The sequence below is a fragment of the Dioscorea cayenensis genome, chromosome 19 (genome assembly GCF_009730915.1).
Source record: "Dioscorea cayenensis subsp. rotundata cultivar TDr96_F1 chromosome 19, TDr96_F1_v2_PseudoChromosome.rev07_lg8_w22 25.fasta, whole genome shotgun sequence".
Taxonomy (NCBI): domain Eukaryota; kingdom Viridiplantae; phylum Streptophyta; class Magnoliopsida; order Dioscoreales; family Dioscoreaceae; genus Dioscorea; species Dioscorea cayenensis.
Window position 1 is genome coordinate 10375742 of NC_052489.1, and position 23525 is coordinate 10399266.

Consider the following 23525-nt stretch of genomic DNA (forward strand, 5'->3'; position numbering starts at 1 on the left):
CACATAGCTAAGAATCAAATTAAGTGTTTTTACTCCCTACTCCCTGTGGATTCAACCCCTCTCACCCGGGATTATTACTTCGACAAACCCGTGCACTTGCAGGATATACGCAAGGGGACCTTGTCACCAAGACGAATTGAAAACTGAGTAATGCTCATGCTATGGTGAGATGTCCAAATGCTCTGAACTGAATGGTGTCAAGACTGTTGCATCTCGTATAAGATTTATCGAACTCGAATGACGATAAGACCTCAAGTGTAAGCTTACGAATAACTGGCTCCCTGTCGACAATAACTGCCTCCAACCTCCCACTGAAACGAGATCATCGACCTCATCTGTGAACTCATCTCCCTGCTATAGATCTCTCAATATGCTCATGTCCAGGAATCGAGTGTGTCCAAACCGAAGTCTCCACAAACGCTTAAAACGCACCTGGTTCTTGGGAATAGCAAACCTCATACTTTTGGACTTAGGAGATGACTCACGCGGCTGTTTATCAGCTTACTTCTTTGACAGAGGTGACATAATCTGTAAAATTTGAAATAAAACCGATCAAACCAGTTAATTAAGTAATGTTGCAGAAATCCACAAGGTCGTGTGAAATTTCCACACACCTGTGTGGATCCAAGGGGAGTGAAAAAGACGTACTGCCGCACCTCAAAAATCTAATAATACACCGTTAAATCGCTTCTAACTTTGTTCTAAACATGCATAATCATTTTAATTGTAGAGACGAAGCATCAATGACTAGTTTTATCGATTAAGATAAAGAATTGGTGAAGAAAACAAAACAAAAGCTAGGGCTTAGCGATGAGTTGAGATTGAAAACCTTGAATCGGTCGGACACCAAGTACAAATCCTTAAAATTCAGCAATGCGAGGTCGGGAAACAATGTGAGAGTGCTCTCGGACGAATGAAGAATGTTAGGATGAAGAGGAATGGTGGTCATTTAAAAGTAACTCGCATCTCTTGGCATTCTGTAACTCCTCATGGGCGTGCAGAAATTACCCACGCCCGTGTGTCTCCACAGTGGAGAGCCACAGGGCAGACGCACGCCCCTGTGCCCTCTCGGGATAACACTCAATCTCTCTGAACGCAACCACATGGGCGTGCGGAAAATACCAACGCCCATGCGTCCAACCCACAGTGGCAGCCGCACCCCCCTGTGGCTTATCTATCCAACCGAGAGATATATTCTAAGTGTTTCATACGCCCGTCCAAAAATTACGCATGGGCTTGGCCATTCACAAGCCAACTCATAGGGGTGAACGCAAGCCCCTGTGTCTTCTCGGGATGGAGAGAGCTTTTCTACAGAGATCCACACGGGCATGTGGAAAATACCCATGCCCGTGAGTTTGTCACAGGTTTGCCCACAGGGGCGAGTCCAAGCCACTGTGTGCTCTCGGGATAATTTGCTAAGTCTCTGCAGGAAGGCCCACGCCCGTGTAGAAATTACCCACGGGCGTGGACCATCACAAGGTTGCTCATAGGGGCGTGTCTATGCCCCTGTGTCTTCTCTGGATGGGCTTCCAGTATAAATCCACGGGTGTGCGGAAATTTTACATGCCCGTGCTTTTTCTTTAGATGCCTTAAAAACTCTGCAAGCTCTGGAAAAAAATTCCTGAATTTGTTGACACACTCAGAGCCTACCCTATTATGCAAAACTAAACCAATAAAAAACATGAGAAACTAGCTCAAGCAACCAAAACTTTGCCAAATCCACATGAAAACACACGATGACATTAAAAACCACAGCAAAAGCATCTAAAAATCAAGACACCAACACTCAACACTTTATCCGTGCCAACACTAAACCACAAACTAAGAAAACAGTAACCACTTGGGTTGTCTCCCAAGAAGCGCTTGTTTTACGTCACTAAGCTTGATGTACCCTTGTCTTACCTCACGAGGGTTCATAGATGAAGGTTGCCCTCTTACCCATAGCTTGAAGGCATGAAGTGCAAAGCATCTTGAAGGTAGAGGGGGAGTTATCGGGTTTAGGACTACCTAGCAATGGTGCATCCAATTTGTTCAGTTCATGCGCGTCAACAATAGCCTTGGAGCATTTCCAGTGGCATCTCCTCACCCTCTTCATCTTCTGGAGCACCTTCTTCAGGATCCCCGGAGTAGGTGGTACATCTTCAGTCGAACCAAGCATCATAACTTCTTCATTTTCCACCTCTTGGTCGAACAAACCCTCATACGGGTCTGGATTGAACATTTCCTAGATGTATTCATCAACAATCTCATCAGTAGTATCTAGAAAATACAAAGCATCATCGAAATCAAGAGAATGCCACATGGCTACAGCAAGGCGGTATATGAGCTTGTCATGTCCAACTCTCAACCGATGTCTAGCACTACAAATTCAACCGAAAAAATATACTTGTCCATCTTGACAAACACGTCTTCAATGATATCCCTCAGATGTCTCATCATTCGATCCGCCAATTACAAAGTCATCCGAGTAGGTCTAGGCTCGCCCAAGCCTAGTTTCTGAAAGAAGGTGTATGGCATAACGTTGATACTGGCCCCTAAGTCTGAAAATGCCATTTCTTCACCCAAATTGCCAATATTACACGGAATAATAAAGCTTCCCGGGTCTTTCTTCTTGTTCGGCATGTTCTTTTGCAACACCGCTGAGCAAGACGCATCTAGGATCACTGAAGCACTATCCTCCAACTTCCTCTTGTTAGTTAACAAGTCCTTCAAGAATTTGGCAAACTTAGGCATTTGGGCCAATGCCTCAACAAAAGGAATATTGATGTTGAGTTGCTTGAACAAACTCGGTTCTCCATGTTTGAGGCTTGTTGTTGTTGGAAACCCGGTGGCTCCATGGCCTTTTGTTGACCTTGGTTGCTCCACAAAAAATTGGGATGATTCTTACAACCCGGATAGTAGGTGTTGCTATATGGATTCCATTGGTTCCTCATTGAATTACCCACAAAATCGATATTTTCAACCGGAGATGCATCATCAATAGAGATTAGGTAATCGGAGTGAGCATGTCCTCCTTCATACCCCGGTGCAAGTAGTCACAGCTGCCACTCTATTCGAAGTTAGAAGATCTAACTTCTTACTCAATAATTCTTCTTGAGCTGCTAATAAAGTTACTGCATCTATCTCATAAAGCCGAGCCACTTTTTTCTTCTCCCTGTTGCCACATCCAAGAGTTGCCTTGTACTTGGATTCAACCTGTTGTAAAAGGTCTGAATAATTATCCACTCCGGGAATCCGTGTTGCGGGCACTTTCTTAGGAGCTCCTTGAACCTTTCCCATATCTCCAATAGAGACTCCAATTCCGACTGTATGAAGGATGAGATCTCATTCCTAAGCTTTGTAGATTTTTCAGGAGGAAAAAAATGGGCTAGAAAAGCTTCTACCATCTCCTCCCATGTGGTAATTGATGCTCTAGGTAATGAGTGTAGCCACTGCTTGCTCTCCCCTTTAAGGAAAATGGGAAGGCTCTCAACTTGATAGCATTATCCATTACCCTGTTTATCTTAAGCATATCACACACCTCGAGAAAGTTCTCTATATGATAGTTTAAATCCTCATCGACCAAACCATTAAACTATGCAGATTGCTGTAATATGTGGATGAATGCCGGCTTTAGCTTGAAGTTCTGAGCTATAATCGGGGGACGCACAATACTCGATTGTGTCCCCAATACTAGAGGTGTGGCATAATGTGATAATGTCCGCAGTTGCTCATTCTATTCTGCCATGTTTTTAGATTCTTCTACTTCCAAATCAGCTAGATTAGACGGTTCTTGTATAGGTTCTTTCCCTTTTCTTCTAAGTGTGCGTTCAAGCTCGGGATCTCCTTCAATCAATATTGAGGGGTTCCCTCGGGTCATAACTTGGAGCTACACAAAAAAGAAACAAAAGGAAAATCAGAATGATGATAGAATAAGAAGAAATGAACTAGAATAAATGAATAAATAGCTAAGAAAACAAAGTGCAAAGTATCTCTAAACGCTTACTCTGGGGCAACGGCGCCAAAAATTTCACAACACCCCTTGCGTATATCTCGCAAGTGCACGGGTTTGTTGAAGTAATAAAATCCCAGATGAGTGGGTATCGTATCCATAGGGAGTAGGGAATAAAAATACTTAAATTGTTTCCTAACTAAGTAAAAGATGAATAGTGATATGTGTGGCAAGATGTAAAATAACAAAAGTAAAAAGAAGAAGAAAGAGAGCACAAGTAAAGGAGAAGGTAAGGTTATCGATATGGGGTACCTGGATATTGCTCTGCCTAGGACAATAATTTCAAGTGCAAGAACCATCTATTATATTTCCTAACTGATGCAATAATGAGTCGTGGAGATCCTTAAATACATCGTCCCAAATCTAAGGTCAACCATGCCTAACTCTATACATGTCCCGGAGGAGAAATTGAATAACCTTTCAACCTCGCACTCGTATAGAATTGCAATAAGTTCTACGGATTCCAAGTGATAAATCCTCTTCCTAGATGTAGACCTAACCCTTTGGTCCAGGTTGAAGGTCCCTAGCTACAATTAAGCCATATGTTCTAAAATCACTTCAACGCTTCACTCCGTTGCACCCGCAACTAAGGCCCAGTGGAAGGTCATCCTTTAGCCCATTCACTATACTATGACCGCAAAGAACTTGAGGAAATGGAGGTAGAATAAATCACACCGGAGGGGAAAGGTGATGCTCCACTACCTCTCGACTCACCCTCTCAACCCTCTCCAATCTAGCTTTGTCTAACTCTCGTGGTGTGTCACTCACTCAGAAGGGTTACCAACAAGAACTCTCAACCCTAGTGTCACTCTAAGGGAGTATTCATACAATCAAGCATTTAAGATTGGAACTCAAATAAAACATCAATTAATTGAAAGCATAATAAAGAGGTTCAATGAAACGAATACATCCTAGGGTTCATAAATACCCAAGTACCCACTAGGGAGTTTAGCTCTCCATGGAGCTAATTACAATCAATGAAATAAAATGTAAAACAAGGAATCCATAGAAAATCCCTCGATAGTCATGGCAATAGTCTTGTGGAGAGTCCTCTACTCGTCCAAGGGTCCCTTTGTCCGGCCTAGGATATACCTCACCGGATGGGTGCTGATGAAAGCTCTCCCACTATCCTTCTTCCAAGCGGAGCACAATGTCAGAGCCATAGAACCTCTCCAAATCCCTAGCCAATACCTCTCCAAACCCTAGCCGCAGCCTTCTCTCAAGTTGGGGAAAGGATGGAGAAAAGAATAATGAAATCGGGGCTGAAATCAGTCTTAAATAGGGATGGAATTGGGAATCCACACGCTCATGTTGGCGCCCTTGTGGATTTTTTGCATGGGCATGTGGAATTTCCACACGCCCGTGTGGATTCTTTGTTTTACTCCTTCTTCGGGCGGTTGTGAACAGTACTTGCTACAGTATTTCATATAGTGCCCTTCTACAGTACCGGCCCGAAACACTCCTAAATCCATGCTTTCATCTAGGTAAAGTAAATGTGTACACATTTACGTCATAGATCTCTTTGCTTCTTCAATAACGGACTTGTTGGTGGAGATCTTGCTATACATGCACAAGCCGGTAATGTTTGAATGTGACTGCCCTTGTGCCCCTCCAAATCGTTGTGCTAACTTGAATATGAGGAGGTTGGCACATATTCCCGCATTTCGAACAAGACTTATGTCTTCGCGTTTGAACATTCTCAAGATTTCCTCCAAATAGTACATTAACGATCTACATTGGCCTCTTTCTCTAACCTTCGGCTTCACAACCCTATATGCATGAAAGTAACATAAATGCACACATATTAGCATTAAAACCTGAGAAAATTAATGCTCATCATAAGGAAAGAACACTTCGTATTCTTATCACACAAGCACTCATCAAGCACGACCATGCTCACCTTGAAAACCACTTTTTAACCCTAAACACATCGTCAAACATTCGGCAAGATGCCCCAAACCAAAGACAATGAGAAAATAACTAAAATGACCAAGATAACAAAGTAACAAGCAAGGGAAAATATACCGAAATACCACATTAGTTGTTCATGCTAACAAAATACATGCCAAAATCATAAAAACAACCCAACAAAGCAACATAAAACTCCCTCAAGTGATGAATGAGGAGTAATAAGCTGTGGAAATTTTCTAACGACGCCACCGAAGGGTTGGCTTCCTTGTTCTCTACAAGCCTTTGCACAAGGAGATGATTGGAGATCTTTCCAAATCTTGCTTCTCTTTTTTATTTCCACTCCACAGATATCTTCTTTCGGCTTCCTTTACCCTGGATTTAGAGGTGGAGATGAGAGCTCTAGGGTAGGAGGAGATTGTTACCCAAAAAGCAACAAAAACTTCTTCTAAAACAATTCTTGGTTTGCTTCATAGTCTGGTTCGTGGTCACGAAGGAACCCATGAGAACCTCTGGACTTCTGCAAAAAATTCTATGAAGTGGTACAATTAAGTGCTACAGTAAAATGAAATAGTACTATACATTCTATAGCCTGTTTGCGGGCATCCTCATGGCCGTCAGGATGCCCATCAATAAAACCCAAGACTTCACCATTTTTTTACTTCTTCGTCTTACAGTGCCCAACGCCGTTTCTTGTGCTCAAGCAAATAATCATAAAGGATGCCCATCAATAATACCCAAAAATGTATGTATCCTATATATATGTATAGGATACATACATTTTGGTATTTATCAAACATCCCCACATCTAAGCATTTGCTTGTGCTCAAGCAAACAATCATGAAGAATGACACACCAATTGGATGCATGTACCGCAAGTGCACAGGTGCAGAAGTAATAAAATTCCAAACGGGTCGGGTAGTCGAATCCGTAGGGAATAGGGTAACTAGTACTAACTACTTTTCTGCTATCTAGCCTAATGATCAATGGGATGATGTGATGATCTAGTGGGTGAAGAAATGAATACCTAAGATGAATATGCAAGGGTAAAAGAGAGGGAGATCTCAATCTATAAAAGTGGGCTATTCAGCCAATGCTCCCCCTAGAATTCAGGTATTAGTTACCAGGTGTTCAAAGTGTTTCTAGAATGAGTAGGCTAAGTCATGGAAATCCAAAGATAATTGGATCCTGGCCTCAAGATCACTGATACTGGTCACCTACAAGGTCTCGATAGTGAAATCTCTGTCTCAACACCTCACACCACATATGACCCCATAGTACTCTAGAGAATCCAAAAGGTGTATCCAATTCCTACGAATAGACCTAACCCTACCTCTAGGTAAAAGGTCCTTAACCCCTACGAGGTTCTGATAGAGATCTCTCTCAATCTCAACACCTCACACCGCATATGTTTGCTTAGAGCTTAGGAAATAGAGAGATATAATATACAAATTATAGGGGAAAGTGGGCGATCCATTATCTCATGACTCACCCTCTTAACCCTCTTCAATCAGATGTTCTAACCCTAATGGAGACCTTTCTCTCACCAAGGTGAACAAATTATACAAACCAAACAAACATAATATTAATAAGGCAAGCAAGCACTAGGCAAACAAGATTGAAACCTCAACCAAACTTGGATTAAATAGAAACACAAAGCAAATCCACACAAAATTAGAATCCTAGGGTTCACAAGCACAAATACCCACTAGGGGTTTAGCTCTCCATGGAGCAATATATAAAACAAACTATCAATGAATGAAAGTATATAAAGCCATAAAAATAAACCCCCCTATATATGACTCAATGGTCTGATCGAGAGCTTCAACATCTTGATGGAATCCACTCTGAAGCTTTTTGAAAAAAAAATTGGAAAAAGAAAGAAAAAATGGTTGTTTTAGCTGTGTATTTGGGGTGGAAAGAGCTGCCACCTATGAAGTATAAAGCTACTCTCATAAGTCAGATATTAGTTATCCCCTAATGAGAGAAAGAACTATCTCATGGGATTAGTAAAGCTACTACCCTGGTAGAAAGAGCTATCACCTCGAAAGTGTGAAAACCACCTTAGCGGCCCCTTTGGAAAGGGCTACCTTAGAGGATGTGTGAAGCTACTGCCGTCTCTTTGCTTTGTTTTGTACATAAATAAGTCCCCTATGCTTAGAACTTTGAGGAGTATACGTTTGGTCGACTTGAGTGAGTCTACACATACTCACACGATTTCGGATTTGTTGTCCTTTTTTATTCGAGTTTTTAGCTAGAGCATTGACTTTTCGTATTTAGTGTTGAAATTCCCCTTACTTATAGAATCCTTCCCTTGCATGCTTTGGTGAACCTAAGGCCAAGAACTTTTAATATTTCCTTCTTCTATACTTCAATGTTTTTTTTTTTGCTTGAGGACAAGCAAAAGCTTAAGTGTGGGGGAGTTTGATAAGTGCTTCTGTATTAGTAATACGAAGTATTCATTTCTTACTATAAGCATTACTTTTCTTAGATTTTCTTGCTAATGCATGTGCATTTGTGTTCTTTTGTGCATGTAGGATTGTGGAGATAAATATAGAAGAAAGAAGCCAAAGTAGATTGCGAGTGCACTTAGTTGATGAAATCTTGGAGTGAACAAACGTGAAGACACAAGTTGTTCTCAAAGACATGTGAGTGTGTGCCAACCTATATGGTGTTCAAGGAAATATGCAAATGGGAGGGCCACAAAGGTAGTCACACTCATGTGCACTGACTTGTGCAAAGCTAGCAAGATTGTTGTCGAATGTGCTTCTATTTGAAGATGCAACACAATCTACAGTGTAGATGTGTGCCCTTTTATGTTGCGTCGATAAAAAGTGTGGATTCTTGAGTATTTTGGTAGAGTACTGTAACAGGTTAATATAGCAAATCAATGTATCAATTTCCTGTAGCAGTTACTGTTAACAGGACACAAAAAATCGATTTCCTAGAGATTTACACGGATGTGTGGAATTTCACACGCCCGTGTGGATGCTCGATTCTAGCCTATTTAAGTGGCGATTTTAGCCCGATTTCAATATCTTTTTTTCCATCTTTTTTCTATCTTTTCTCAACTTTGGGAGACATCCGCGGCTGGGGTTTGGAGAGACTTTGGCTAGGTTTTAGAGGGGTTTACTGCCTTCGACATCGCATTTCCTTCGGAAGAGAGTTATTGGGGGAGCTTTTGTCGGCACTGATCCGGCGAAGTGTGCCCTAGGCTTGACGAGGGGACCATTGGAGAAGACGCGACCACTCCACAAGACCATCGACAAGCATAACAAGGGGGTTTTATTAATTGATTGCATATTTTTACTTTTGATTTCATTATTGATTGTATTTTTCTCTATGGAGAGCTAAACCCCTAGTTAGTACTTGGACTTGTAAACCCTAAAATGATGTTGTTTCTTTGACCTTCTATTATGCTTCCTTTAATTGATGTTTTAATTGTGTTCTAATCTTAAATACTTATTGAGTTGATTTCCCCTTAGAGTGACACTAGGGTTGAGAATCCATTTTGGTAATCCATGTGGATGAGCGACACACCATGAGTGTTAGATAATACTAGATTGGGGAGGGTTGAGAGGGTGAGTCGAGAGGTAGCCGAGTGTCCCCTTTCCCTTCCGGCGTGATTTATCCTACCTCCACATTCCAAGAGTTCTTTGCGGTCATAATAGAGTGAAATGCTAAGAGACAAACTCTGCTGGGGCTTAGTTGCGTAAGAAAGAGAGTGAAGCGTTGAAGTAATCCTTGGTATCTGGGGCTTAATTGTGACTAGGGGTCTTTCACCTGGACCAAAGGGTTAGATCTATTTTAGGAAATAAGGTTTATCACTTGGAATCCCTAGAGCCTAAAGCAACCTAGCACAGTGTGAGGCATCGAGATTGAGAGATTTCTCCACTGGGCATAGTTTATGGTTAGTCATGGCTGACCCTAAGTTTTGGGACCGTGTGTTTAAGGATCTCCATGACTCATTAAACATTAGTTAGAGAACATAATGATTGGTATTGCACTTGAAACAATAGTCCTAGGGTGAGCAATGTCCGGGTGCCCCATTTATCGTCGATTGCCTCTCCTATCTTTTATTTGCGCTTCCTTCTTCTTTTCTTATTCTATTAGCATTGATTCTTATTCTGACAAGGTCCCCTTGCGTATATCCCGCAAGTGCAGGGGTTTGTCGAAGTAATAATCCCGGATGAGCGGGGTCGAATCCACAGGGAGTAGGGAGTAAAGACACTTAATTTGATTCTTAGCTATGTGGAGTATCAACAATGATAAGTGTGGTAATGATTCAATTCTCAGAAATTAAAAGCAACAAGTAAGAGAGCAAAAGTAAGGAGGAGGCAAGGCAATCGATAAAGATAGGGTACTCGGATGATGTTTCACGTAGGATTATCGCTTCAAGTGCAAGAACTCTCTATTATGCTTCCTAATCAATGCAATGGTGAGTCGTGGAAATCCTTACATACATAGTCCCAAATCTAAGGTCAACTATACCTAACTCTACACATGTCCCGGAGAAGAAATCGAACAATCTCAACACCTCGCACTCGCATTGAGTTGCAATGAGCTCTAGGGATTCCAAGTGATAAATCTCTTCCTAAAAGTAGACCTAACCCTTTGGTACAGGCGGAAGGTCCCTAGCCACAATTAAGCCCTAGATACTAAGATCCTCTCAACGCTTCACTCCATTGCACGCGCAACTAGGCCCCAGCGGAGGTTCATCCCTTAGATCACTCACTCTATTATGGCCGCAAAGAACTCGATGAACGGAGGTAGAATCTATCACGCCGGAGGGGAAAGGGGACGCTCCTGTACCTCTCGACTCACCCTCTCAACCCTCTCCAACCTAGCTTTGTCTAACGCTCGTGGTGTGTCACTCACTCACAAGGTTACCAACAAGAACTCTCAACCCTAGTGTCACTCTAGGGGAAATGTTTATACAATCAAGCATTCAAGGTTGGAACTCACAATAAACATCAATTTATTGAAAGCATAATAAAGAAGCTCAATGAAACGAATACATCCTAGGGTTCACAATCACCCAAGTACCCACTAGGGGTTTAGATCTCCATGGAGCTAAGTACAATCAAAGAAATCGAATGTAAAATTAATAAATCCATAAAGAAACCCCCTCGATGGTCGTGTCAATGGTCTTGTGGAAAGTCCTATACTCGTCGTCCAAGGATTCCTTCGTCCGGTATAGGATACGCCTCGATCAAAGCACCCCTACCAACCTTCTTCCTAATGGAATCACGATGTCGGAGCCATAGAACCTCTCCAAAACCTTGGCCAATACCCTCGAAAACCCCTAGCCAAGCCCTCTCGCAAGTTGGGGAAAAGATGGAGAAAAGAATACTCGAAAATCGAGCTGAAATCGGCTTTTAAATATGGTCGAATCGGGCGACTACACGGGCGTAGTATGATGTCACACGCCCTCGGGAATTTCCACACGGGCGTGGATAATTTCCACACGCCCGTGTGGATTCTCTGCTTCTCCGATTTCTCGGCCGTGCATGAGCAGTCTGCTACAAGATTTCTGTCAGTAGTGTTTCGCAGTTGCTCGCTACGTCTTCGGCCTGAATGACTTCCCAATTCCATACTTTCATTGGGGTAACGCAAACGGGCACACTTTTACGTCGTGAATCACTTGCTTCTTCAATGATGTACATGTTGGTGGATCTCTTGTTCTTATATGCATAAGTCAGAATACTCGAGTGTGACTGCCTTTGTGCCCCTCCAAATGAATGTGCTCACTCGAATACGAGGAGGTTGGTACACACTCTAGCATCTCACACCTGACCTATGTCTTCGCGTTTGAGACTTAGCAAGATTTCCTCCAAAATAGGTGTATTATGATCCACATTGGCCTATTTCCTTCATACTCGGCCTCACAACCCTACATGCATAAAAGTAACATAAAAACACACATATTAATGTAAAAACCTGAGAAAAGTAATGCTCAACATAAGGAATGAACGCTTCGCATTCATATCGCACAAGCACTTATCATATTCGCATCATTATTGATTCATGTACATTCTAGTTAAATAGGAATCTTTTTGTTTCTAATCACTATTCCCTATAGATTGAACTACCCACTCACCGGGGTATTATTATTTCGACAAACCCGTGTACTTGCGGTACATACGCAAAAAGGGCGTTTGTTACTAGGGTTGTCGATGGCTTACTTGATGCTATAACAGAGGAGAATCGATCAAAGTTGCTAAAGAAACTCCTCTTAAGCCGCGAAGACCTCCTCTGCAAACCCTATCCACCTCTCATACCAAGAACCGCACAAATGATATCCAAAGAATAGGGCAAATCGGCTATTTATAACCTAAAATCAGACTGTCACATGCCTCCACACACACAACCATGTTGGTCTCCACTCGCTGGTGTTAGCTGAAAATTGCCCACATAACCGGGTGAAATTTTCACCCCGTCATATGAACAGTGTTTTTGCTACAGTATTATTATAGCATTTTGCTACAGTCCTTGACATGAACAAGGCTCATAAACTCTTTTTCTCTTGAGGCCATATGGACGCACACATGTCCGCATGGTAGGTTATGAGGCTTCTTGTCGTCTAATCAACATTAAGAAGGCTCTTGAAGTCTTTACACAAGTCGGGACATGGGAATGTGGCTACCTTTGTGCCCTTCCAACTCACAGTCTAACTTGAATTCTCTTAGAAGTTGGCACACGCCCTCATATGTATGAACTCAATTTGTATCTTTACCCTTATGTTGCACAAAGGACTCCCAAAACGTGCCTCATGACCTATCTTGCTTTTTTTCTTCTCTCAAGGCCTTCACAACCCTATTTGCACAAAGGAACACCAAATACAATTTATGAGACATAAACCATGATAAAAATGATGCTCAATGCATGTAAAACATATAAAGAAATATGTTTACTCAAGCACTTATCAAAGAATAGGGGAAAGAAGATAAATGGCTAAATGTATGACCTCAAGCTCAAAAATAAAGAACTCTACAAGCACAAATGAAAAGAAATCAAGATAGTGAGTTTTTCTATAAGTAACTAAGTAGAAAAATAGTTTTGTTTCACCTATAGTGCTCCTGTGAGTGTATGTAAACTTCTAACCTCATCCTCCACACCCTGGATTACCCCAGGATGTCCATTTACCCCACACACGATGAGAACTTGGGTTAGAAATGCTAAATGCACCCCAACAATCAGTCAAGATCCCTTTAATTCCTAAATAAAACTATAGCCTTTAAGTGACTATATGTAATACCTAGAACTTGTGGATAACTGTTGGAAAAATATATTCATGGTATTACTACAGTTGCAGTAAGACTTTTCTACAATCTTGTTGAGAAACCCCAAGTGGAAAAATAAGGACCTAAATGTAAAAGTTTTTAAAAGATTTTGGGTTAAAAAGTAATAGAAAAAGGATTGATATGAAATGTTTTTGAAAACTTAGGACTGAAAGGTAAGGCGGTAGGGACCTTTTTGAAATACTGTGTTATACTTCAGGGACCATTGGATAGTTTGAAATGACCTTTTGTGAATACTATTTCATAATTCAGGGACCATTGGTGAATTTTCTAGGGACTGTTTTATATGAAATCATATTTCTAGGGACTAAAAGAGAATTTCAGCTGAAAACATAAGTTAGAAAAATCTAGATTTTGATGGTTTGTTCATCTTGTTCTTCTGCTTCATTTGCTACACAGTACCCGAGAGAGAGAGAGAGAAAAAAGAAATGAGAAGAAAAATGGGAGATTTGAGGTAGAGGATTGGAGATCGCCGGAGGAAGCTTGTCGGAGAGATAACCTTGCTTAGTAAGAGTTTTTCTTCATGTATTTTTCATGAATGAATGCATGTATGCATGTATATATGTATATTTGTTAGATTTGATGAAGAAATATGATGGATTTGAGTAGAAGAGCATGTTTAATTATTGTAGATGATGAGTGTTTGAAATTGTTTTGAGAAAACCTTGTATTCATGATGAATCTAGCTTGAATGGAGGATGAGATTTTCGGTTTTACTTCAGCATTACTGTAGCACCGAGATTAGGATTTAGTTTGGTTAATTAAGTTGATGATTATGATGATTAAGATGTTAATGATGATGGTTGGATTGGAATTGGTTGGGTTTAGCCAAATTGATTTGATTGGATAAAACCAAGTTGGAATTGAATTGATTGAGTTGGGTTTAATTTAGTTGAGTGGGCTTGATCAAATAAAGTGAAGAGAATTTGATTTGGTTTAGTTAAGTTCATTAAATGGATTGGAGTTGGGTTTGGATGAAAATTGGAGTGGTTGGGTTCAATTGGATTGATTTTGGTCTAAGTTTGATCTAATCAAGTTGAGTGTGGTTGGCCTTGAATTGTTTGGTTAAATTGAGTGGGTTAAGACTGATTTGGGCTTGGTTTGGATGTTGGGCTGAACAAATTCAAGGAAAATTTGGGTTCGGTTGAACCAAGCTAGTTCAACAGATTTTGTATAAGAATTGGAGTTGGTTCAAGGCTGGTTGGCAAGATTGAGTTTGGTTCAGTAAAATTGAGTTTGATTCAGTGAATTTGAGCTTGGTTCAGAATGGTCTAGCCTAAATTGGGTTTATTTAAATGCAATTGGAGACCGGTTTAATTATGCAAGATCGGGTTTTAACTGATTGGAGTGAGTTGGCTAATTAGAGAGTTAGATATTGGTTTATTGTATTTTTTTTTGTGTTTAATTGTGATATTTATATTTATTTTTATTATGTTATATTGTTAGATGTTGTTCAGTCTTGAGAGGGAGTTCCAGGTCTAGCAAGAAACCCAAGGAAAACCAGGTGAGTTGATAGTGGCTATTATTTAAATTATTGGATAATTATTATTATTTTGAAAATAATTATTTAATTATTATTATTTTGAAATAATTATTTAATGGCTAGTATTTTGGAAATGATGGTTTAATTATTTCATTTTATTATGTTTAATTATTTGTCGTTGATGTGCCATGATGATCGTATTGATATACATGATTTTGTATAATTATATGTATTTTTAATATATCCTAGAAATTGATACACAGAGTTCTCATGGATACTAATACATCAAAGATCACAAGTCTTAAACCACAAATCACACAAATGCCATAAATGTAAACTAAAGCATCAATACAAGCAAGTTCATCCCAAGGTTCACAGGATGCCCGATGACCTTGGGAGTCTAGTTCATCATCAACAAAGGAGAAAGCACTGGTAAGCTCAAAGAAAACTCAATTAAGATGAAGACTAGAAGGTGGTAATGAGAATCTGTTAGATCAGCACTGGTAAGCTCCTTGATCTTCTTCCTTGAGTGCAACCTTCTTCTCCCTTTGATTTGCTCCTAAAATTAACCCTCTCCAACTCCCTTGAAACGCTAGATATGATGTGTGAAGAATGGTGGCCAAAAGTCCCCTTGTATGATGCCCCAAGTCCTCTTTTAAAGATGATCTCGGGATGGCTTACGGACTACTCCACAATCAATATACTGGCGGTGAGGATGATCAGAAAATGGACGAAAGTTTTAATACGTTGCTACAGTACTGCTACAGTACAGCTGTTACGGTATTGTTGCTCTCTAAATTGTTTGTGGTCGTCTTCACGGCCGTAAGGTTGCCCGTAAGGATCCCCGGACTTAGAATTTTTGCCAAGTCTTCGTGTTTTAGGCTACTACAGTGTTGCCACAGTACTGGCCCTAAAACACCGTTTTCGGTGTTGATTTCTTCTGAAATCACGTCGTTGAGCTGACCTGGGCTTCTTTTAAGCCTCTAACATGAAATTGAACAATTAAACCATAATGAGGTCATTGGTTTATCAATAATATATGAAAACTATATGCACAAATACGTACAAAATACATACATTTAGATGTTTATCAAATATCCCATACCTAAGTGTTGCTTGTCCCCAAGCAAACAAACATGAAGAACAAGGGCAAGAAGATAAATAGCTAAATGCACAACCTCAAGCTCAAAAGTAAAGTACTCCACACGCACAAGTGGGCAAAAATCAAAAGGTGAGTTGATCAATGAATAGTCAAGTAAAGTGCTAACTCGCACCTTAGCCTCCACACCCTGGATTACCCCAAGATGACCATTCACACCACACACAATGAAAATGACATTAACGTGATAAAGACACCCTCAATACTCAGTTAAAAGTCCTTTGGTTCCTAGATAAAACTCTAACTCTCAAGTGACTATGCAGTAGGTTCCAGGAGATCAATAGAGATACTTTATTACTTTCACACATATATATAGACTGATTGCTTCACCACAAGTGTTTGGGAACGCCAAGTAATACCCTGTGAGTGACACAGGGGTTGTATTCCATGGGGCCAAGGAAGTATTATTACTCACTTTTCATCTACTTTCTAGCCTACAAATTAATATAAGTGAAGAGGATATAAAACAAATAAACTAACTTATACTAATCCTATGGTCTGGTAACTAGCACATGGATGTAAACAAACAAGGGAGTATCAAGCATGAGAAGGGAGTGTTTGGACAAGGAATCCACCTAGGGTTGTCATTAAGAATCCACCTAGGGTTGTCATTACGGCCCAAACCAGGATGGTTTAAAGATGCATTGACGATAGTTGAGACCTATGGACCTTGTTAGTAGATTAGCCCCAATCTCTCAGTGACTAACCCCTAATCCCATATGAATGCCAATCAAAATATCTTCCGGATCAATATACCTATGATCGCATTAAGTTTAAGGAAATCTCTAATTGGAGTAAACCTACTCTTCTTCGGCTTAAACCAAGCAATACAGGGCTACCAACACCCGATCTCTAGGCATGTCGGCACAAGCATCCACTTTCAATCTCTCCTAGATTTAGTATGCGTGAGTAAGTCACATCTACGCGTACAACTCATAATAGAATTATGGATTTCTCCATAAATGTAATTCTAAGCATCAAAGCACGAAAGATTAAATCTCAAACAACCATCAAATTTAATGAATAACAACATCCCAAGTTCTTACACAAGATGACCCTAGGATTCATCCAAATCCAAACACTACAATAAGTTAATCCCTCATGATAAGGGACACTTATACAACATATAAGGAAGATAAAGACGTAAAAGAAGTAATGAAAATCCCCTCTAGGTCGTGATCTCCATGAATGGATGAAGCTTTGAATGGTGATGTAATGGTGGCTTAGATCTTCACTCCAACTCCTTCTCCTTTACTCCTCTCTCACTTGGTGATGATATGTGCTTGTTTCCCATAAGGATCATCGCCGAAAGATGGCCAGAAGGCCTCAAGAAAGTATGGCGGCAGCGGCCCAAAAAGCCAAGAAGAAGTCCCTTTTCTTTGTCCTCAAAATGTGCCTTTATAACTCCCAAGTCAATGTATACCGGGGTTAATCCCGGGGTCATGGATCATCTCCAGGTACTATAGTGCTGCTACAGTGATTTGTCTGTAGTACACCTGCCATTGTACTCCAGCTACATTGAAATATGCTACAGTACTACTAGACCTGGTTTTTTTCTTTTTCTCACCCAAATTGTATCCTCGTCTTCTCAATTGCTCTTTTACAACCTACAAGCAAATAATACTTGATTAAGCACAAAATGAGCATCAATTCCTATAAAATGCATGCAAGATGTATAAAATATGTGTACTAAAATATGTACATTTAGATACTTATCATAAATGTAGACACATTTTTTTCTTTTTCTTTTTGAGCCCGATTAACGTAGACTGCACTAAAAAATTTTACAATCTTTCTGAAGGATGCACATGCTAATTAGGTACAAGAGTCACACAATGTACTTGATTATAGTCGACATAGACGCATTCGTGCTACACTAGCAGAGGAATACTATCATAGACTCATTTTTTCTTTCTTTTTTCACATGGAAATACTGTACCTCATGTCCCCTGGTATAAACAATGCTATAAGACTACACTTAAGGCTAGAGAGCACAATGAAGGAACCAAAAGCTCTTAAAAGAGTATTGAAGATAGAATTTAACATTTTAATGACAAAATCTTTATGATGGGTTGGTTGGAGTGTACAAGGTAGAAGTCATTGTGAGAAACAGAACTACATTCAAGTGCACATAAAATATAACTCACATTTATCATTCTTTCAAGCTAGGAAGTCCTCAGCAGTGGAATCATAGCTATATTAGGTAATTTAAGCATGCAATTTTAAAAACTTTTCAAAGTTTATGAAAGTCTGCCCCCACTTAAAGATGCGCATTGCCCTCAATGTGCCTAATCAATAGAATGCAACAATATAAACAATAAAAACATAGTAAGATGGTTTTATGAACTTCCTTGAGTCTCAAAGCATGAGTCTCGAAGTTCATGAGATCAGGGTGACCACCAAGGATCATGGTAGATGACGGAGAAAGAAAGTGTGCTCGATGCCCTAATTCCATCCTGCAAGGTAGAAAGGAACATCACCTCAAGGCATCCATCACACAGGGAAAAAAAAACAAACAACTAACGACTAACAAAACTTAAACAAGTAACCAAGACATAATCAAGAAAGTCCTTTGTGCAATCATAATCATTATGTCCAATTCTCTCCATTGTAAGTGTTTTAGGGTGTTTACAAGGATGCTACAAGTGTCAAACAAATTCAACAGGAGTTTCATTCAAAAGTTACTGTAGCACAAAACAAAATTTTACAAGAGTTTCCCCTTGTTTTTGAAGCCCAAATAATGTCTCACAATGCAAATAAATCAATGATTAAACATACATACAAAATTTCCCAAACTTAGGAACAAGATAAGCAAGTAAATCAAGAAGAAAAAACAAGTTTGCATCGAAACACATGTTAGGGCTTCAAAACATGAATCGAAAAAGATTGGTGAAGAAGATGCTGAAACCTTGAATAAACCACTAGATCCAAGTAGCAAGTCGTAATAGAGGAGTTTAGAGGATGAAAAATGAAGAAAAATAGTGAAAGAATGAGGTGAAGCAGAGGAGAAATGAGAGAGTTACGAGGGAAATAGTGAAGAGGAAAGATAACTTAATGTGATCCGCGAGCCTTGCGGGCAAGCTTATGGGTGTAAGCTTCCTTGTAATAGGTCTCTGGATGGCTTGTGGGTATCCTTGTGGCCATAAGGATGCCTGCAAGGCCTGGAAAAACAACATTTTTGGCAACCCATGCTTGCAACCACAATGAAAATCGAAGTATAACATCTACAACACCGAATTATACAAGAAAACACATTTATGACACCCCAAATCAATGGATAAAATTGAGAAATGAAGAAAATGCATGGATCATTCAAACAAACACCAAATAAGAGACACACAAACAAATACACACAAACATGGCAATCACGAAACCAAAATACGAAAAATACAAGAACATGAATTTAAAACTTGGGTTGCCTCCCAAGAAGCGCTTGTTTAACGTCATTAGCTCAATGTAAATCTTTCTTACCTTAGGGAGGCTTGAAGATGGTGTGTTCATCCCGGCTAGAAGTGGCATAAGAACTACCAAGAAAAATAAAGCGTACCTTTCGGGATGGTATCAAATTGAACGCCAAGCATGAGTTACCTTTTGGCCTCCATGGAAAAAGCTTGGGCCAGGAATTGTGCAATTTAAACTTGGGCAGATCCTTAGATGATTTGAGCATCCTCCCCACTTCTTCTTTGGTCCTGACTAAAATTGCTTTGATTACCCGACAAAGTTGCTCGGACCTCCAAAGAAAAAGGTTCGGTCGAGAATTACTTAACCTTGGAATGGGTGGATCCTTGGATAGTTTCAACCTTCTACCCGCATTTTCTTCTTAACCACTGTCAAATTGCCTTAAACTACCCATAAGTGTTGTTTGGGTTTTATAGGGAACAAGTTTGGTTGAGAACTTGTGAAGCTTTGCAAAGATGGATCAATTGGCGATGAACTTCAAGTGTGATGAAATTCTCAACCATAGTGTGATGAACTTCAAGTGCCATTAAAATTTGCTTGGGCCGCCAAGGAAATTTTTTTGGTTGGGAATTATCCAAGCCTGGTATTGGTGTGTTGATGGATGATCTTAGCTTCTTATCCACATCATTAAATACAATTCCTGGAATTTTTCTAGTGCACTTGACCAAAATGCTTAGATTGATGGAATTATCTATGTTGAGGCAAGTAGCTTCTTTAATTGTGGTCAACTCAGGTTCCTCCACTTCTTCACATTTTTCCATGGCCATGATGACATCCTCATTGTCTGGGTTTACTGTGCCATCCACTTGTTGCCACTCCCAAGATTGACAGTCGTCAGGTTTTCACTTGGGTTATTTTCAATATTGCTCAATGGGCTACCCAAAGAAGGCTCAGAATTTGCCCTAGCAAGTTGCCTGACTTGGTTCTCAAGTGCTTGGATCTATGTTTGAACACTCCTTAGTACTGTACCAAGCGCATCAAGTCGGGTGTTCACACTTACAAACTTTGCCTCTGTGTTGATCATAAACATTGCTAGAACATCTTCAGGGGTGTATTTCCTCTCTTGCTGCTGTTGAGCCTGAAATTAGGGGACTTGGAGTTGTGTAGGTCTTAGTTGTTGTGGATTGTCTGGGATTGCTTTCATTACATAGTTTATGATTTCCATCCTATTTCTCAAGATTATAGATTTTTGTAGCCAGCATGTTTTTTTGAAAGTCCTTGGCCATCCATTTCTAAAGTGCATAGATTTCCGTGGCCAATAATTTTTCTTCAAAGTCCATGGCCCTGTGTAAACAAACAAAACAAGAATCAATAAATTAACAAAAAATTGTAAACCAAAAAGGAAACAAATAAATATGCAAAAAAGGATGAAAGAAGCATACAAAGACAAATATTTACAAAAGAAAAAATAAACAACAAGAGCAGTGAGCTAGAGGTTTTCGTAGCATTCTTGGAACATCCCCGGCAACAGCGCCAAAAACTTGATTGGATCCGTAAGTATACGGATAGTCAAGTAATACCTATCGTGCATGGACGAGAGGGTCATATTCCCTGAAGTCCCAAGAGCTGCTATTATTTCCCACTAGATGGCACTGTCTAATCTAACAAATATAGGTTTAGAACAAAGTTAGAAAAACAGAAAAGAGTAAACCATAAACACATGGACTAAGGCTCACCACATAAGCATGTTAAAGAAGCAAGTAGCAATAAAAGTGAGAGGTCCCCGGGCTAGGATCCCCTCGGGACTACTAATGCTAGAGGGATGATAAAATTACAAAGGAAATGGTGATTGGGCCACAAGACATCCAACAATAGGTTACCACGATAGTCACGCAATAACCCCTAATATCATACAAGTATTGGGTCAAAATTGCTTTCTCCCATGTCCTCCTATCATTGCATTAAGTATTGGGATATCTCAAATTTAAGCCAGTTCTTAAGTAGGTACATCCCTAATGGTTGGAGGGGTTCGAAATACCTAATGGTGATAACATTTTCATACATGAATCCCTTCTAAGCCAAGTGTGTCTAATACTAGGGCAACGGTCATGCAATCTAGTACAACATAGAAATTGATTCACAGAGTTCTCATGCATACTAATATATCAAAGATCGCAAGGTTCTTAAACCACAAATCACACAAATGCCATAAATGTAAACTAAAGCATCCATACATGCAAGTTCATCCCAAGGTTCTCCGAATACCCTATGACCTTGGGAGTCTAGTTCATCATCAACAAAGGAGAAAGCATAGAAAACAAGAAATATAAGACAAAGCTCAAAGCAAACTCAATTAAGATGTAGACTAGAAGGTAGTGATGAGAATCCGCTGGCTCCACGCCGGCAAGCTCCTTTATCTTATTCCGTGAGTGTAACCTTCTTCTCCCTTTGATTTGCTCCTAAAATTCACCCTCTCCAACTCCCTTGAAGCCCTAGATCTGATGTGTGAAAAATGGTAGCCAAAAGTCCCCTTGGATGATGCCCTAAGTTCTCTTTTAAAGATCTCGGGATGGCATGCGGGTTGCTTCATGGTTAACATATTGGCCATGAGGATGCTCAGAAAATGGGACAAAACTTTTAATAAGTTGCTATAATACTACTATAGTAAATGATGAGTGCACTTTATATATATGTTTTCATGCCCTAAATTAATCAATGTACTTGTTCTCAAGCTTACATCTATGCATATGCGGTGCTATTCTATGTATTTTTGTTGTGTGTGCAAGAATAGGGTGGCTCAACGTAATTTGGAGTAAAATTGGGAAGAAAACAAAAGAATACTTGGAAAGGGCTTAAGTACCCAAGCTAGACACTTGTGAGACACGCTCGTGTCCTCCCTACTGAATATTTGAACTTGATGTGTGTCCCAGTAAGAAATCTATGTAGTGGGGTGTTCTCAAGCTTGACAAGGTCTAGACATGATCATGTCTGTGCCATTGAAAAACTCAGCCTGAAGATAATTTTATTCAAGAAGAAGTGACACTCACTGGGTGCTCCTGACACATTCGTGCCCTACCACCGCACGGGCAAGACGCGATCGTGTCCCTTCTACTGAATCTTCAAGGCGAGCCCTTGCCCATTTCACTCAGAATTTCCCCGACACAACACAATCCAGACACGCTCATGTACTGATGTGTCGAGCCTGAAATTTGCCTTTTTAACTCCAGTTTCTAGGGTTTTATATCCATTTTTATTCGGGGATTTTCTTCTCCACCCGGAGGACATTGATGAGGGTGAAGATCAAGTTGACCCACACCTTCTAAGGCAACAAAGAGCAAGTTGGAGGCACGAGGGAAGTGGTGCTAGCACACGGAGCTTGACATCGGAGATAAATCTTGAAGAGAAGGGAGTCATGTCTTCTTTCTCTGGATTTATTGTTATCTCCTCCATGTTATACCCACCCATAAGGGGCTAACCGGAAAAGGTGCTCTAGGATAGAAACTATGTCACTTTGTATGCTTTGAACACTTGTATTTTTCTTAGTTATTCTAATCTCCAATACGTTTCTAACTAGAGATCAGTGTTAAGTACGTATTTTTAGTCCACTGATTGAGGTTTGACAACCCTACCCCTCGCAGGGTACCACTGTATTACTTGTGTGCGACTCGTGCACTTGCGGAGAACACATTAGTAAACCTGCTACAGAAAAGCTACTATAGTACTGCTACTCTCTGAATTTCTTGAGGTCTTCCTCACGGCTATGAGGTTGCCCGTAAGGATCCCTAGACTTTGAAGTTTTGCCAAGTCTTCGTGCTTCAGGCTACTACATTGCTACTACCGTACCGGGGCCTTAAAACGGCATTTTTGGTGTCAATTTTTCTTAAATCACATCGTCGAGCTCACCTGGTCTTCTTTTTTGCCTATAACATGAAATTGAAAAATTAACCAATAAAAAGGGCACCGGTTCATCAATAATATACAAAAACTATGCTCACAAATACATGTAAATATGTACATGTAGATGTTTATGAGTCTCCTTTGGTATATTGCATGGAAAGTAGGGCTTCAACCGATGACGGTTGACCTTGAATGTCCCTTTTACTGGATGAGTTATCTCAATGGCACCATAAGGGAACACTTGTGAACCCTTGAATGATGCGTGCGACCTTGACTTCAATGTGTCGGTCATGGTACTCTTTCACTTTTTCTTTGTAGTGAATAGAATTCTTATAAGCCATAGACCACCATTTATCTAACTCATTCAGTTGGAGCTTCCTCTTATGA

The 23525-nt window shown here is 40.2% G+C and overlaps 1 non-coding gene across 1 annotated transcript; it reads left to right on the top strand.

Moving 5' to 3' along the window:
• Positions 1-3231: 3231 nt before the first annotated feature.
• On the top strand, positions 3232-3338 carry LOC120250783. The gene has a single exon (XR_005533120.1). It is a non-coding gene; the product is annotated as a small nucleolar RNA R71 (small nucleolar RNA).
• The last annotated feature ends 20187 nt before the right edge of the window (positions 3339-23525 follow it).